This window comes from Nycticebus coucang, chromosome 15 (genome assembly GCF_027406575.1).
Source record: "Nycticebus coucang isolate mNycCou1 chromosome 15, mNycCou1.pri, whole genome shotgun sequence".
NCBI classification, from domain to species: Eukaryota; Metazoa; Chordata; class Mammalia; order Primates; family Lorisidae; genus Nycticebus; species Nycticebus coucang.
The window spans coordinates 84354773-84371909 of record NC_069794.1 but is presented as its reverse complement, the minus strand read 5'-3'; the positions used below and the strand labels follow the sequence as shown (position 1 = coordinate 84371909).

At 41.9% G+C, this 17137-nt stretch overlaps 1 protein-coding gene across 8 annotated transcripts in view; it reads left to right on the top strand.

The window, feature by feature from the left end:
- STARD13 (StAR related lipid transfer domain containing 13) overlaps positions 1-17137 on the top strand; it is a 270950-nt gene that overhangs the window by 178530 nt on the left and 75283 nt on the right. Inside the window, exon 1 of one of the 8 annotated variants that reach the window (XM_053563162.1) lies at positions 12803-12932. The exons of the other annotated variants lie outside the window; for them this stretch is intronic. The gene's annotated coding sequence lies outside the window, so the exon portion shown is untranslated. Of the gene's footprint in view, positions 1-12802; positions 12933-17137 lie in introns of those variants that run through there. 8 annotated transcript variants of the gene reach the window in all.

The window sequence follows — 17137 nt, the reverse complement described above, 5'->3', positions numbered from 1 at the left end:
GGGAGCAACAGGGGAAAGTGGAGTCCTGAGAGGTTTACCCTACAGGAAACCTAAATCTCAGGAGAGCTCCTGCAAGTGGCCTTGTTCCAGTGACACTTTGGAAGGAGCAGAAACATCTTCACGGGGCAGCACAGGGGCTTCCACATTCGGTGCCGGGAAGCACAGCGTGATCTGGCCATTTATCAGCACCGCAGCTGAGCTGAGCTAGTTGTGGCATCTAGGAGGGAATGAGAGGGCATGCGGTGAGCAGAAGAAAGACTCACTATGCTCCAGCCCCACCAGCCCATACAGGATGCCAAGGAAGGGTGTTAGTGCTGTCAGCCTGCCAGAGAGGAAGAGCGAGAGAGGGGACAGGCAGTTGCCTCCAGGCCTCCTGGAGGACCTGTTTATTCTGTACTCAGCAAGGGGCAAGAGGTCCCTGTCAGGGTTTGCTGCTCATATACCTAGAATTGAAACTCACTCTACTGTCTCAGCAAAATTGTGCCATACAAAATTCTTGGAATTACTAGTTCTCTGCTCCCCACAAGAAAACAATGATTTAGGACAATTTCCTGAGAACTGCTATTCTTTCCACACGTGCTTATTATCCTGTGTCCTGGACCATTTGTTCTGGGCCTGGTCAATGACTGGCTGTCTATACTCCAGGGCAAGCCTGGGGAGGAGAAACCCAGCAAGTAGATAAGATACAGTTTCTTGAAGTAACCATAAATTACTCCATGAAAACAGAACCCTTATGTAACATGGAGCCATCCTGACTGATGTTCTTTGGGTCTTGCAAGTACTTGAATAAAACCACAAAATAGTTATACAACAACAGTGGGAGCAGCTGAGTTTAAATATTACAAAAGTTTATTTTTAGTTGAGGATCAAACTCCAACTTAGGTGACTTCTCTGTGCCAGACATTACAACAGCAAGAAGGAAGGTACCGTAACTCCTGCTTCCTGTTAGTTTAAGCTGTAATGTCACCTTTCTTTCCAGTGTGGTGGCCATTCACTTAATTGCTGTTGGTGTATTACCTCTAGGAAGAACCTAAATACTTATCTTACTATAAATCTCTGGTCTCAAAATACACAGCTAGTGACATTGTACATTTCATTTCAACAAACATTTATTGAGCATGTACTATCTGCAAGGAACTGCAAAAAGAATACAAGCCTATAATGTCTTCTTGAGGATTTTATTGTCACTTGTTGGATGCAATTCAAGAAAGAATGTTTTATGCTAATTATTAGAGGCGTCAGCAATGTAGTAGGGTGCACTTATGTGCATCTGTATGGAAGAATAGAAAAGTGTCATGAGCCTGGAAACATAAATATGTTTCAGTAGGAGGCAAAGGAGGGAAAACATAGCTCAAGATCAAAGAACTATGACATACATGTCCAGAAACAAGAACTTGAAAGTCTTGGATATGTTCAGAAGTCAATGAAATGTCCCCAATTTGGCGACACCTTAGGATGTATGGAGAGATAGCTATATTGAGAAATGATATTGGAAAGGGACATTGAGGCTAGATTTTTTTAACAGATTTTTAATTTAATAAATCATGTGTAGTTACTGACAATTTATAATGAGGGCAGTGATTTTCAACTTGTAATTTAAGGTGAATATTCTAGTAGAAGGAGGCATTAGTAGGGAAGCAGTGACGCCATTTATAGGTCTATTGCAAAAATCCACCCATCCTTTCATTCTTCCAGCTATTCAGTGCCTACTATGTGGCAGGCCTAATTTTAGGCTATGGGAATAAGCAAAACAAGGCGATGAAGCTTCCTGCCTCGTGGAGCTTATGTTCTCCTGGGGAAGACAATGAGCAGGGTATATAAATGAACTATGTTTATTTTAGTGATAATTAATACGGAGAAGGAATGAAACGGGTAGGTGGAATGAATGTGAGGAAGACAGGTTCGCTTTTGGCGCAGTGAACAGAGCAACTGCGAGGTAGCTAGGGAAGGTCTCCTGGAGAGGGGACTTGAGTGAAGACCCTCAGGAAGTGGAGTTTGGGCAGGGTCTGTAAGCCCCTGTAAGAGTGTGTCACGCAGAGGAAACTGAGCTCTGATGCCAGGTGAGGCGAGAGCTGAGTGGCTAGTTGAGGCAGAGTGGGCAGAAAAAGGAAAAGGAGTGAGAAATGCTCTTTCAATAAAGTGTCCATTAGAGACTGGTGGGTTTGGTGAATAAAGAATCAGTCAGCTAAGAGTGAGTGAGTGAGCGTGAGGTTAGGGCTGAAAACTAGAAATCTGTGCGAAGGTTTTAGACTAGCTTCTGGGAGGAATAGGAAAAGAATCTTCCCAGCTATGAATGTAAGGATTGATGGATGGTGGTTTCTGCTTACCTGTGGCTTGTTTATCCATTCGGCACACATCCCTCCGCACTCACTGTGCTGAATGCCGAATGGACAGAAGTGGGATATGCTCGCTGATAGATAGGCAAGAGAGTGTTTGTAAATACATTAAGTTTCTTGTTCCTTTATCAGATTTGGGAGAATGAGCTAGCATAAATATTTAACTCCAATAAGCCCACAAGTTTTATTGGGCTGATTCTTAAGAGACTCATTCGTTTCTCCTGTTCTATGGAGCTAACTCAACTAAAATCAAATAGCTGCACTCTCCAATAATTAATCCTCCCTAAATTTGTCTGCAGAATCAATTCCAGCCAATGCTGGGGGCACCTTGAATGGGACATGAGTAGCTTTACATGGATGATAGATGTGCTGAAGAGAGCAATGATACCCTCAGCCTTGGGCTGGCTGAGCAGAACCTGGGGTGGCCAGAAGCTTTGTCTGGTGACCTTGGGCTTCCCATGGCCTGACAGTTTATCCAGCACGCGTCTCAGACACAACGTGCCTGCCTGCATGGAAGGGTCCGCAGACGTGCAATGTGCCCTAGCACGGGGGCCTCAGCCTTTTGTGAATATACACTCCTATCAGTCACAGTATTTTAAGCAGTAGTCCCAATGCATCTGTCTTTATGCATAATTTATAAGTTATAAATGTGTTCTGCTATGAAGAACTACTATCTCCAGTCATAAAGGCCAAAGTTCATTAACAATTATATAAATCCCTTTTTCAAATAATCTTCCAGACAACTTTAAGTTAATGCAGCTGGCTTCTTCTTTGGTCTAAATCTATTTTTATCATTCTTGCCTTGTAGACATGGCTGTTAACAAGGCCAGGACTAGGACTAAGGAATTTCAGCTTTGTCTCTTCCTTGTCGACTGTTCATTGCTGGTAATTAACATTTTCTCTTTCTTGGCAAGAACTTGTTGAAGTTGCCCCTCCACTTTGTGAAGGTTACTTTGGTTGAAAGTAAGCAATGTAGTCACGTAGTCCTCCACTGGGTCCATGTAGACTGCAGGATCCTGAAAGCGAGGATTCGGTGAGATTGCTCGTGCCGGTCCGCCACGCTGCACAGTTCCAGAAACCACCGGAAGCTTTCTGCTCAAGCAAGGGCACCTCCTGTCACATCCTGCCATTGAATACTGGCACAATGATTTATTTCTTTAAAAACTATTTCAAAATAGACCATGTGCAGTGGCTCACGCCTGTAATCCTGACAGTCTGGGACACCAAGATGGGAGGATCCCGTGAGCTCAGGAGTTCAGGACCAGCCCGAGCAAGTGCAAGACCCCATCTCTGCTAAAAACAGAAAAATTAGCCAAGTGTGGTGGCAGGCGCCCGCAGTCCCAGTTATTCAGGAGGCTGAAGCAGGAGGATCTCTTGAGCCCAGGAGTTTGAGGTTATTGTAAACTAAGCTGAGGCCATGGCACTCTAGCCTGGGCAACAGAGTGACACTCTGTCTTTAAAAAAAAAAAAAGAAAGGAAGAATAAAAAATATATATTGAAATAAAATTTTCAAAATAAACACAAAATTTCTAATATACTCAGTTGCACCCTATTTTGAGACCATTCTTCTCATGTCGACGATCTCCTTCCCTAATGTATTGATTAAAAACTATTAATTAGTATATGCGTCTCATCTGCCAAACCCAGAACAGATCCCCTGGTTTCATCCTCACGGCCATCCTTTGAGGCAGAATTATCATCTCCATTTTACAGAGAGAAAACTGAAGCTTGGAGAGGTTTATTAACTTGTCCAAAGTGGCATTGCTTGTAAGAAACAGGCACAGATTTGAAACTGAAGATCTTTCCAATCTTAACTACCACCTTCCTTCTCTTAGAGTCTGGGGTAATTACCATTCTTGTGTCTAAAAAACTTGAGTCCTGAAAAACGAGGAATTTTGTGTTCTTGAGACATTCTTTATGATAATACGGCTGTGGGTGCTGTGTGTTGGCTTCCCGACTAAAATTGCAGCAGCATTATGGCTGGTTCTGCCCATGCCACAAATCTGGTTGCTATGGCGTCCTTCACACAGGAAAATATTTGTCAGCTCCAGGTGGCTGGAACACCAGACAGGCTTACTGATAGTTAGATAAATATGAGTGATGATTTAGCGTGTTACAGGGAAGTCTCCGGAGAGAAAAAGCCTAGTCTCTGGGGACTTGGATGAAGTAAGCTAGAGACGTTCACAGTCGTATTTCTACTGATATAGAACTTCGACTCTAGCCAGCTAAGTTGCAGGGAACGTGGCTAAGTCTGCAAAGATGAAACAGAAGGTTACTGAAATAGCTTTCCTCCTTCCTGTGGGGGAACTGTTGCATTAGAATAAATGAATGTGTTGACCTAGTAAAATTAAATTGCCATATCCAAAGTGGTGGCAGGATTCAGCATTTGAATTGTTGGTCATTGATTTAAATCATCTCCTTAGTCACAATTCATTCTCCTTGAACACAATTATATCCAGATAATATCCTCTTCCAGTAAAAAGGGAAGAACAAAGGAAAATAAATAAAACACAGCTCACTAGAATCTCATAAAAGTTCTTGCACAAGAAGTGAAGAAGCATGGGAAAATATAAGTTCTTTTATAAAAACAAGTTTTTCCTTGAAGTTGCTGCAAGATTACAGTTCACATAACATATTGGTATGTGTATATGTTTATACAAGAGGGGGTTGTGTCACCAGAAAAATGTGAATCAAAGCCTCTATGGTAGCTATGGTCATTTTTTAAAATGACTAACAGCATACAAATCTCTTTTCTTAACAGCAGTGTCTTGTTCGTTTCTGATTTTTTAAAAATCCATTTTCAGTGTTTCCAAAGAAAATCCAATGTCCAAGGATTGAGAACCATTTTTGTCTATCTAGGGATTAAGAAACACTCTAAAGAATTTTCTTTAATTATTCACTATTTTAAATTTGTTTTATATTTTGCCAAAAACAAAGAAAGCATTATAGCATTGAAAGGTTTTCTATTCACAAACATGACAAATTATGTCTAGTTCAGGTTAAAGTAATTTCATTCTATGCTAAATACCTTAAAATGTATTAAGCATAAGCACATTTTCAAACTTAAACTAAATGCTGATTAATCTTTTGTACCTGTTCTTACCATAAAATAATCTACATTTATAAGATACGTAAGTGAGGAATGTTTTATAAAAGATTTGGTCAAAATACTTTTTTTAAAGTGAAAAAGTCCCCCTAGCAAACTGAATTTCATGGCAGAATATTTCCAAAATGAAGTATTAACCATCCCTCTATGCTTGAATTTATTTATAAAAATTCATTTAACACACAATTAAAAATATACCCAGCTTTTAAAAGTGAAATATATTTATGGTTTAAGCGTCATCCAGTAAGAATGTGGTAGTAGGCATGGGCTGTGTTCATTGCCCCATTCCTGTGGCTTTTCTGCTGAGTTTATTCCACGAGTGAATATAAATCCATATTGAAGCAGGAGGAGCCGGTGTTTCTGGGCTCTCGCATCTGCTTTGCAAGAATCCTTTCTTTCTTTTCGCCTATATAAGTGAGAATAAACTCAAACACTCCTTGAGGTCTCTGGCATCATTCTGAACTAATTTCTAATAGGAAAAAAACAACCTGAAAACCTTGGCTTAAGGAACATTTTTGCTTCAGCTCCCAGGTGGCGGGGTGGGGGGATGCATAATCCTATTATGCTTAGTTAGCAGCGCCATTTGAAACACTGACTGCCTTGATAATCACCATGGAGCCATGCCATACTTAGCTGGTAGATAGCTAAATTTAATTAATAGTACAGATGACTGGATAAACCTCCTCATTTATTTTACTGGTCTGTGTACTTTTCTCTCTCCTGTCCCCCAAGTTAAGATTCTCTTTTCTTTTTTTTTTTTCCTGATTTCCTTGTTTTCCTCCTACAAATACTATGTAGCAGCCCAAGAAAAAACACTGCAGCAAGACAATTCTGAGCAGCGTGGCTTTGTGACAGGTGGAAGGCTTTGGGCCTCCTTCCCCCCATCTGGGTTTGAATCCTGACACCGTCGCTGGCTGTGTGTGTGCATTCCAACCGCTCTGCGCTTCTACTCTGTTCATGTCCAAAGTGGCAAAAGGCTTGAGTGTATGTCCAGGAACATACTCAAGTGCGTGGATGTTCCTCACCTCTTAAAACGCTCTTAGCGACTTCACTCTGAGGAAAACCTAGTGTTTCCACCTAGAACTTTCCAAAAGGAATCAAGACCTTTGGAAAAATATTGCTTGAACCGATGTTTCCTTTTCCTTCTTATCCCGAACAACCCCATTTTCATTGGCGTTTAAGCCCTGCCACAAAGCTGACTTCTCAATTCCTTATTCTTCAGAATAAGGAACGTGTCTGTTTAATGACTGATTAAAGTGTGGATAAATAAATGGAGAAATGATGCGAGCAATTTTTTCCTTCACTTCGGTTGAATTCTAATGTATAATTTATGCCCTCACTTTCTTTCCAAAAGCTTTGCTGTTTTTATCTATCTCTTCCTATCTTGTTCTGAAGACTAGGTTTGGAGCAGAAGTTCTGGGTCTGAGTTATGGCATACCTATGTGTGATCTCCGAATGCCTTATTTCACTTTTGTGAGCCTTAGTTTCTTCCTCCACAAAATGGGAACAGTACTACCTTTTTTAAAGTTCTTATAAAGATTCAATGAACCATTGGACAGAAAACATTTAGCATCATGCCCAGTACCCGGCATCAATGACAACAGTCCTTTTAGAAGATTATTTGAATGTGTATGCATGTAAGATCATTTTAAAAAGAATTAAACAGATTTTTTTTTTAGCCCTGTAAACCTTCCCCATACAAATTTATATCAGGAAGAACAGTCCTAAATATGGATAAAATAGTCTTCAACATTCTAACATATCCCAACATTCAACAAATTCTAATAACAAAGGTGCATGATTATGGTTAACAAAGAATAACGGAAGCAAAGTCACCAGTGTACCATTTCAGCTTCTAAGTAGCATATTCCCTACTTAGTAAATACTACAATTATAGTCAATGTTTATCTCCAAACTACAAAATGCTGAAAGCTCTGGAATTTTTTTTTTTTTTTTTGCTTTTTCAGTAACAATTATTTTGTGCATTGCCACCAAGTTTTACCATGCTGCTCAATGTCTGTGCCCGACATTGTATTATGTGTGTAAGAACTGCTGAAAAACAGACAGACTCAAGTTCACAGACGCCTGTAACTTGATTTCCGAGAAAGCCATCTAAGGCCATATGCACCAAGGCCAGATCGCCCAGCTGATGTGCAGGCTGGCTGCAGTCTGAGGTCATCTGCCCAGACATTTTAATAACTGTCTTATGATAACTGACTGCCTTGCAAAATGTACTTTTATTCATCTCCCTACAGTCCGAATCCTGTCTTCTCATTTTTATTAGAATTGGATTATAAAATGAGAGATCAGAAATGCTCCATTTAAGAACAAAATTGAAAAAGAACCAGTAGGAGTTGATGTCAGGGAGGAAGACCCAGCAGCTGAGGCTGTGGTTTCCAAGATCGTTAGCTTTCTATGTCAGAGACCACAACGTGAAATCACAGAAGCCCATCGGCAATGCTTTCCTAACAACAGAGTATCACGCAAACCCTAACTCCCCTGCAACATTCTATACAGGTTTTCTTGGGCCCCATTACTGTCTACAGTCACATAGCCAGGACATTGGTGCACAGTTCCCCTTCTCTATAGTTCTATGACATGGTTCCAAAGTGGCATTAGCTTCACTGACTTCAGCATGACAATTCATCTTACAAATCAAAGCACTTCAGAGCATTAAAAGCCTCTAAAAGAGCCCTTAACTTCCTGGCAGGTCAACTAGGATCGGAGGAGGTAAAGCTCTTTGCCCAGGTCACACAGCTAGCTGGCCACTCTGTCAGCTCCTTGCCTGTGGCACTTTCCTTTGGAGCAAAAGCCTGTTCTGTAAAAGTCTTGGCCTTCCGCAGACTCTCTTTTTCCCCTTATTTTCTGACGAAAAATAATTGAAAGGAAATGTTTACAAACCTTTTGATAATAAGAGATTGACTCTGACCAACCACATAGTTTTTTTTTTAACAATGAAATAAAAAGCATTCAGAAGTTACTTAAAATCTACAGTGAACCAATTCTCAAAACTTCTCCAATAAAAACACAGTTAAAAAGCTAAAAGCCATGTTTTATTATTTTTTTTTTTTGACATGACTTCCTTTTAGGAACTGTTTATGACATAACTTATTCAAATAAATATACCTTGTAAATGATTTACAAAATCCCAAAATCTTTTTTTGAAACTTGAGTATAATAATGCCCTGGAATAATACTAGGTTTTCTTGGTTTTGTTTTTTGAATGCTTAGCTTTTTTTTTTTTTAAGATTATGTAATTTATATTGGGCGCTTTGAGGAATGAGAGCAATATGCCAACTCTGTATCCCTTTCTTTTGATCTATCACGGTGGTGGTGCTGAGAGCCACGTGCTCAAAAACATTTGGAGTTTTGTTTTCATGCCTATGTCGGGAAATTTTTAAAATATTTTTAAGTAAGCTAGGTGTAGAGTAAAATAAAGCCCAAAACGACATTCGCTAACCCTGGTGGAACTTTGGCCAAATATTTATTCATCAATTAATGTGAATTTACTGGGTGATTACAGGGTACCTAGTACAATGAGAAGGTTGTTTTTTTCCCAGAGTGGGTTGGGAAATAAAATAATATACATCCAGGCTCGAGGTTGGGATCATTATTTTTATAGTTGTATTTAAAATGGTTTAAAGCGGGTTGAAGTTGAAAATATGTTGAGGTTTAAGGTGGTCTACATCTGTCAGTGATGTCCACTGGATTCCTAGAAATTCAGAACACCCACAGCAGATAGAGACGGAGAGAGCGGGGTACAGAGAACCACCTTGTACCTGGGAGAGTAACTGAGCCGAGCAGAAAGTTAGACTTAGAGGATAAGAAAGGTGTCAAAGTTTCTGATTGGAGAAATAGTTATAACTGGGAACTGGCCATAATAAGGGAACCAGAAGATAACAGGAAAGGGAAATGATCGGCTCTTTGTTGGGTGGAGGTTCGTAGATAACAGCATATATAGCACCAAATAGAGATCCTGGAGTATTTGTGCTGGACTCGCTCTCAGAGCGTCAAGGACAAGACTGGATTTGTTTAGGCAATTTGAAAGGGCAACATATGGTTGAGTCCCCTCCTTCCTTCCTGCCTTCCTTCCTGTTATTCTCCCTTCCTTCTTTCTTGTAACTAAAAGTTGGTTATATCTGCCATTGAATACACACCTCAAAAGATACAGCCGCTTTAGAAGTTCCAACCAAATTGCAGCGGAGTCTTCCTAGTTGACCACCTCCCTACATTGACCACCCCCTCACCTTGACCGAGTTTTCACAGACCAGGCCCACGCCACATGTACATCTCAGCACAGGGGGCCGCGTTCCTTATGCTGACCACCTCCGTGTGTTGACCAGTTTGTGTAGACCTTGGGGTATCAATTTACAGAGGTTCTACTGTATAAATGTGTTACCTCTCAAAAATACACTAAAGTAATAAAACAACCTTCATTTGTAATTCTTCCTTGTGATTTCATGAGGTATCAAGCTATTCGTGATGTTACTTTGAAATAATGAAAAGAAAGAAAATGAAACTTTTCTAAACAACAAAGGAGAAGCCTAAATACAAGGTGTGGAATCACTGACTTACACCTGATAGACACTTAGTGTCTGTCTCAGTAAACAATAGCATTGAGTTAGACAAGAAAACACCGGATGGCACTTCCTAGTGTTAAGACTAGAAATCAAGTTTCAAGCCTCAAAAATAAATACAAAAGTCTGAGGGATTTGGTGGGTTTTGTTATTAAGGTAAAGTGTCTTAACCTTTGTTATTTTCATGGATTAATCTAACAGGCTCTTTATGAAGAGAACTTGGAGCCAGGAATCCTGACCCACCTAGTCAGTATTCCTTCAGGGCATCTGACATTAGGGTCTACATTGCCCCAAACTGCTTTTTAAATACATTTGATTCTCTAAAACTGGTGAGCAGTGAAACAAACCTATCCAGTCAACTGAAATAGTTTTGTAGAGGGGAAAAATTGAATCCTCTTCAAAAGAAGTTGTTTTGCAATCTATCTTGAAAGTTGGATGGTTTCCATGAAAACAAAAATGGACCAAAAAGACAAAAGAGTTTTTGAGTAACACTTAGAGTGACGTTGAGAGTGTGTGTGTGTGTGTAGTAGCAAAGCATAATTGCAAATTTTTCTCATCATTAACTCTCTGTGTTCATTTTTATTCTTTATGTGCATATTCTTATGACTCATGCAGCATTTATCATTCCCACAAACGTTGCCCATATACTTACACATTTCCAGGCATACGGTGGCCACTGGGGGTTAAATATCAAATATGGCAGAAGTTTCTGGCTTCAAAGTCTTTATAATCTTAAGCAACTAAAAGTTTGTTTCCCACTCACACTGTGGGTAGCACATCCAAGCCGACTGAAGCTCTGCCACCTCAGCTCAAAGCGTCTGAGGTCACCTGGGCAGTGCCACGTCTGCTGCTGGGTGGAGGAGAACAGATAGCAGACCGCCGGGCAGATTCACCCACATGCCCGTGGCTTCCCAGCCAGGGAGGCCGGAGCCCTGGTCCACCTGTGCATCTGTTCAGTACTCAGCTTGTCTCTGCCTTTCAAATTCCTCACTAAAAAATGTTTTTACCATAGTAGAAATACATTTTTATTAAAAACTGACCTGGAAAACTAAGACTCGTGTACTATATCCAATTTATTTGTTAATTTAGACATTAATGAATAGTTCCTGATAAATAAGGATAACAGTCTCAATAAAATTCTTGTCCATCCAAACCCTTCCTTTTGAACAACTTCTCAGGTTACCCAATCATACGTTTCATAAATGTATGCATAAGATAGAATTCTGCTCTCTATTTCGTTTACCCTCCGTCTTTTCTGAAGTTGCTAGTGAGCAGTGGAAGGGCAAAGAGCAGATCTGGGAGGTAAATCCAGTATTAAGTAACACACAGCTTGGATCATTCCCATAACGGCAGTGATTGTCTCCTAAAAACCCAAAGTCACTTCTCTGCCTCTCTCTGTCCCTCTCTTCATATCCCTCAGCTCAAGGCGCTGTAAGGAAAGGAAAGTTGAGCTGCAGTTTAAAAGGACCGGAAGTGACTCAGTGATGCCCCGGGGCCAGGTGTGTGGGTAGTGAGATAAAGAGAAGAGAATTCCAGCTTTAAAAGGTAGCCCAGATGGGAGAGTGACCAAGACTGGAATTTCAGAAATGGTGATGACATCAGCATTAGTGATACTCCTCCACTTTCCCAGACCCAGAATCACTTCCCGCCTCTTCTCACATCATGTCCAGAAACAAGAAGAGTCCCCGTGAAGCCTCCGGACAGTGTCAGACATTAGTGAAGCAGAGTTTCATAGGACATTTCTGGCCGAATTTGTGGGTAGTTTGGTGGCATCTGGGTTGTGCTAACAGAAGCCATTATTCCAAAGAGAATTTCAAAACCCAGAATTTAATAAACCAAAGAATTTTTTATTTTTTTTTTTGCTATTTTGAGACTACTAATCTTAAACACTCTAAATTTTCCGATGTCACTATTGTGTTATGAAATAAGTGAGTTTATGGAATGTATAATTAATAATATTCTTGTTAGAATAGAAACTATGGTTGGCAGAGAAGAGAAACATTGTCAAATTTAATAAAGGTGGTGAACATCTGCTCCGAGTACCTGGCGTATCATGGTACTGAGTATGAGTATCATGATACCTCATGATACCTGAGTACCTGGAGTATCATGGGTACGAGTATCACCATACCTGAGTACCTGGAGTATTGTGGTACCGAGTACGAGTATCATGATACCTCATGATACCTGAGTACCTGGAGTATCAAGGTACTGAGTACAAGTATCATGATACTTTGTACCATGCTATGAGGGTACCTTTTGTACCAAGGAGGATGAAGTCTCCGAGAAGCATCATCTTTGCTACTTTTAGCCAACTGGGGAATGTTTTAAAGCTGTGTTTATGTCTTAAAGAGTATGTAAAGAAAGATTTGGAAATTTCAACAGAAGATTAACCATTGGAATGATAATGTAACTTTGTCCCTGCTTCTTTATGAGTAGAGAGTTGTTGATAATGAGCGTGGGTGGAACATACTCCACCTTACATTTTGTCCTCTTTTAGGGGTTTGGTTGGTTAGAAAGTGTGGTTCTTTCTGTTCTAAACAGAATCCTTTCTCTCTGGGACTTTATTTTGCGGCCGTGATGCAAATTCTTAGTGTTCCTTTTTAATGTGAATGAAAACAATGAAGAAAGGAAGTGTGGAGGCTTGGAATCTCAGCTGAGACTTGGAAGGTCACAGGGGACCAGTGAGGTTCCTCTCCACTGCTAGCAGCTGGAAGCATGAGAGAGAACTATCATCTGCTGCCTGCTCTGAGTTTCTTTGAACCTCCGTGCTGGAAGCTTCCTCAGTTCTCCACGCAAACGTTACCCAAGCCCCTCTGGGGTGTTGGGCGCTGTGCTGGTTCAGGGAATGCAAAGACGCTGCCAGTACAGAGAAACAGAAAAGTAATGCCAAGCGAAAATTCCAGTGCCAGGGTAAGTGCTGGGTCAGAAGGGCGCAGAGGGTACCAAGAGAGATGATAGGCCGATGAACCCCTGCTTAGCCCTGTGTGGTAAGAGTGGTGGAGGTCAGGTGGTCTGGAAAGATTAGCAGAGAGGGTAAAACTAGAGCTGAGAATCAAGGCACAGAGGGGGACAGAAGAATAAGAATTAGCTGGTGAGATGGAGTGGGAGAAGGTCATTCGAAAGAGGGAAAAAATGCTTGCAGAGAACAGAGAATGGGAGTTGGGAGTCAGTTTTAGGGAACTTCAAGTTGTTTAGCACCACTGGCCAACTGTCCAGGGCATGTGGGTAGTTGAGGCACAGAAGGACATGCTGGGGACGCAGGCAGAACTCCAGGATCTCATGCTGTCCTGAAGTCCTGAAGTTTGCATTTTACTTTAAAGCGGTGTGAAACCCACGGAAGTCTCCAAGCAGGGGACAGAGCGGGTGATCAGATTTGGGTTCTGTCCCTGAAGTTATCTTTGCATGGTGTTGGTTGCTTCCTGAATAAAATGCACAAATTGCCTTGAGGATATAAGATGTCCTGCTATTTTATGAAAATGTATTCGAGAAAATTTTTGTTTTCAAGTCACGACTTTGTATGTTGCTGAACAGAGCTTCTGCCTTCATTCTGTGATCTTAAGCTTAGCCAGCATCAGCTGATGGTGACCTGGAGGCCTGTGTGCCTCTCAGAACTTTAAAGTCGAAGTCTGGGTCCACCATAATGTCATCCTAGCTTGCATGGAGTCGGAATTTGCCTGAGCCCTACATTTTTTGGTACTTGGGGAGGCTGCTATTAAAAAGAAATAAATAGATCATCTCTCCGAGAGTGAAATTTTTCTTTTAAATGTTCAGCTGAGCCTTCTTCAGTGAGGCAGAATGTCCAAAGTGTTTAGGAGCTACAGGATATTACAGCTTCTGGGAGAATCGGCATCCCTCTAATTTAAAGGAAAGCTTGCTCGTATTAAAACAAGTGTGGATATGTTATATTGCAACTGTAGATAGGAGGAAATAAACAAATCCTCTGGGGGTATCTGTTTATATTCTTCTGCCATTTGGGTACTTCCGTGGAAAAATGTGAAAAGTATGCGTTTTGGTTAATAATAATAGCTCCAATTTTTAATTGCCTGCTCCATGTCCAAATACATAATTCATTTTGTTCAGAACATGTAAACATAAAGTCCAAAGTCCTGTGCCAGGGGACAGGACTGCAGTGGTAACGTAAATGGCCTTTCTTGTCCTGGAGTTTCTCACACCCTTACAACTACTCTGAAGAGTATTGCAACATTGCACGCATTTTGCAGATGAGGAAACTGGTGACTTGAGCTGTAATGAGATTTGCTCGGGGACCCCGATAGTGCTCAGTGCCACTCCCCACCACCACCTTCCTCTCAGAAAGTTTTGGGGTTTTATTTTTTTGTTTTTATCCCAATTTGCTGTCTCCTTCTCCTTATCCATTCCCGCCTTTACTTTACTAAGGACATTCATTTCTTTCCCCCGGGTCTGTCCACTTCTCTCGCTCTAGAAATTAACAATGGCCCTCAGTCATCACCATCCTCACCATCAGTCCTCACCACACCCACAGCCAGCCAGGCAGTCTGTTGTTTGGATCTCACGTATTAACAACAGCCACAGCAGCCACAACCACCACAAACCTGTACTGAGCCCTCACTGTTCTCGACTTCCCTGAGCTCAGACTTCAGTCTGTGAAGGGATGAAGTCAGGCTTACAGGTAATAGGTCAAGAAAGAATTCGAGACGTCCAGAGGTCCTAGAGGATTCAGGGAAGTGTTGAGAGGATTCAGAGAAGGCTTCCTGGAGGAGGCATGCAACAAGCTACACCTGCAAGGAAGAAGATGCTTTATCTAAGTGGAACAGAGAGAAGCATCTTCTAGGCAGGCCAAACTAGTTCAGTGCCCAAAAGAAGCTCATTCCATTATGTCACACCTTTTCCCACTGCTCCTGAGAACCAAAGTTGTCACAGCTGAAAGGCATTACATTTCAGGGGAGGGCGCATTACTCTATTTGAATTAAAGGCATCCCCACATCGCCACTTGCCTGAGGGTGTCGTAATGGTCTAGCTGGGTGATTCTCATGAGGATATGAAGGGGAAAGCCTAGGGGAGTTGAGTTTCCTCCAGAGGCAAATTCAGGGATACCTTGGGTGGTCCAGGCTGAGCTAGAGGGGCCCTAATCTTTTGTTCATGACCAGAACTACCCTTCTTCTCCCAGGGTCCTATGGATTAGAAATGACCCCATGACCAAATATGACATCCCAGAACTATTCCAAACGCACATCTGGAAGACCCCTAAGCTGCCTGAGATTTCACATCATTGATTTGTTATTGATTAAGGCTGGGGCCTGGCAGTCAGCCCAACCTTGGCTCTGGAAACAGTAGCAGCAAACTTTCGAATAGAGTGGAACCGAAAGCCGCTAAATCCTGCTTGTGCATTTCAGCCTCCTTAAATCAAATCAGGAAGGGAGAAAGAAAGCAGGGAAGCTTTCTGTGGGGCAGAAGGTCCCTTTGCCAGAGACCTTTGACCAGCGCAGTGTGGAATCCTTTGCTGAGAATAAATCAAGGGGCTGCAGTCTGTTCCAGTCTGAGATTAATGTAGAGCAAGAAAAGGAATGCCCAGTCCTCCTTTAACTCAGCACGACTGGAGCGCACACTGAGTTCCGAGTGCTGTCTGGGCGCTAGTGGTACAAAACGTGGATGAGGCAAGCTCTGCCCTTGAAGAGCTGTGGACTTATCGGGAGACAGACGTGTAGGGAGGCCATCCCAGCATGCTCTCATGAGGACTGTAGTAGATAAAGGGAGTCCCGAGAAGAGCCAGGCTAACCTGAGATTGAGGAGGAGATGCGGTAGCTGAATCTTGATAGAATACAAATGAAAGCAAGCTGGGAAAGAGAGAGGAGTGTGACAAATGGAGGGTGCAATGTGCAGCAGCAGCCAGGGACCATGACTGCGGCAGCTCCGGCGACGGAACAGGAAGCCAGCCGGGAAGCAGGCAGAGGGGCCGGCCACTCTTTATTCTGTAGCTGACAGGGAGGCGTGCAGAGCTTTATAGAGAATGATCGTGGTTGCACTTGAGTGATGTAAGAAAAGCAAAAACTGAAGCAGGGGGAGCTGTCAGGGTTCTGTGCAGTGCCGGGGATGGCAAGGGTCTAAACCAAGGCAGAGGAAAGGGAGCTAGGTGGAGAATGGGAGTTGGAGAAATGCATTCAAGAGACAAATTCAGCAGGTCCTGGGGATGTGTGATGAGAATACGGGGATTGGAAAAGACAAGGTGCCTAGGAGGACCCCCAGGCATCAGACTTAGGGCTGCATTCAGTTTATTCCTTAATGATTGAACCAGATGCTTTTCATGTAACTGAGTGTTATCTAGACTGCATTCATTAAATTGGGGGGCTGTGATGCAAGTTAGTGGGTATGACCAGTAATTAGGAATTCAGGATAGGATAGGATAGGACAGGATAGGACAGAAAATGTCAGATGGCCTTGTGCATATTGTCACTATTATTTTATGAAACTCTTGTTTCGTGTTTCAGTCTATGTGTGTATGGGTAGGTGTGCATGTTCACAGCTATAAAAAGTGTTTCTTACTAAAGATTGCATCAAAAATATTTGAAAGTCCAATGGTATTCTTCTTCTGTGGTTGTTATTGATTATTTTCCAGGATGAGTATGCCCAATCAGGTTTAAGATGATAATGCATAAGAGACAGTGGTTTCTCTGTGAGCAAATAGGAAAATGTTTTCTTGCTGTTGTTCTTCCAAGACTAAATCCCACAGTACCATAGTAGGATTGAAACTTCCAAGGATTTTGTGTAGAAGGAAAGGGAATCTGGATTGGTGTTCATAGGAACAACTTCCCAGTCAGTGCTAGGACAGTGTCAGACTCCCTGCCCTTCAGAAAACAGGGGTAACATGGAGATTCACAAAGACACCACTGCCCGAGGGTACTGCTAGGCATGTCTCCCAGAGGCAGAATTGCAACTAGAAAACTAACATGACTTTATTTTTATACAGGGCTTTACAGTTTGTAGAGGACTGTCACCGTTTTTCCATATGTACAATAGCTCTGTGAGTTTGGAGGGACCTGAGGGTCTCAAAGACACTTCGGCTGTTTGTTGGCTTCCAGGTCTCTGAATATTTACCTCTTACTACAGCCATTCATGTATTCAGGCAGCATTCACTAGAC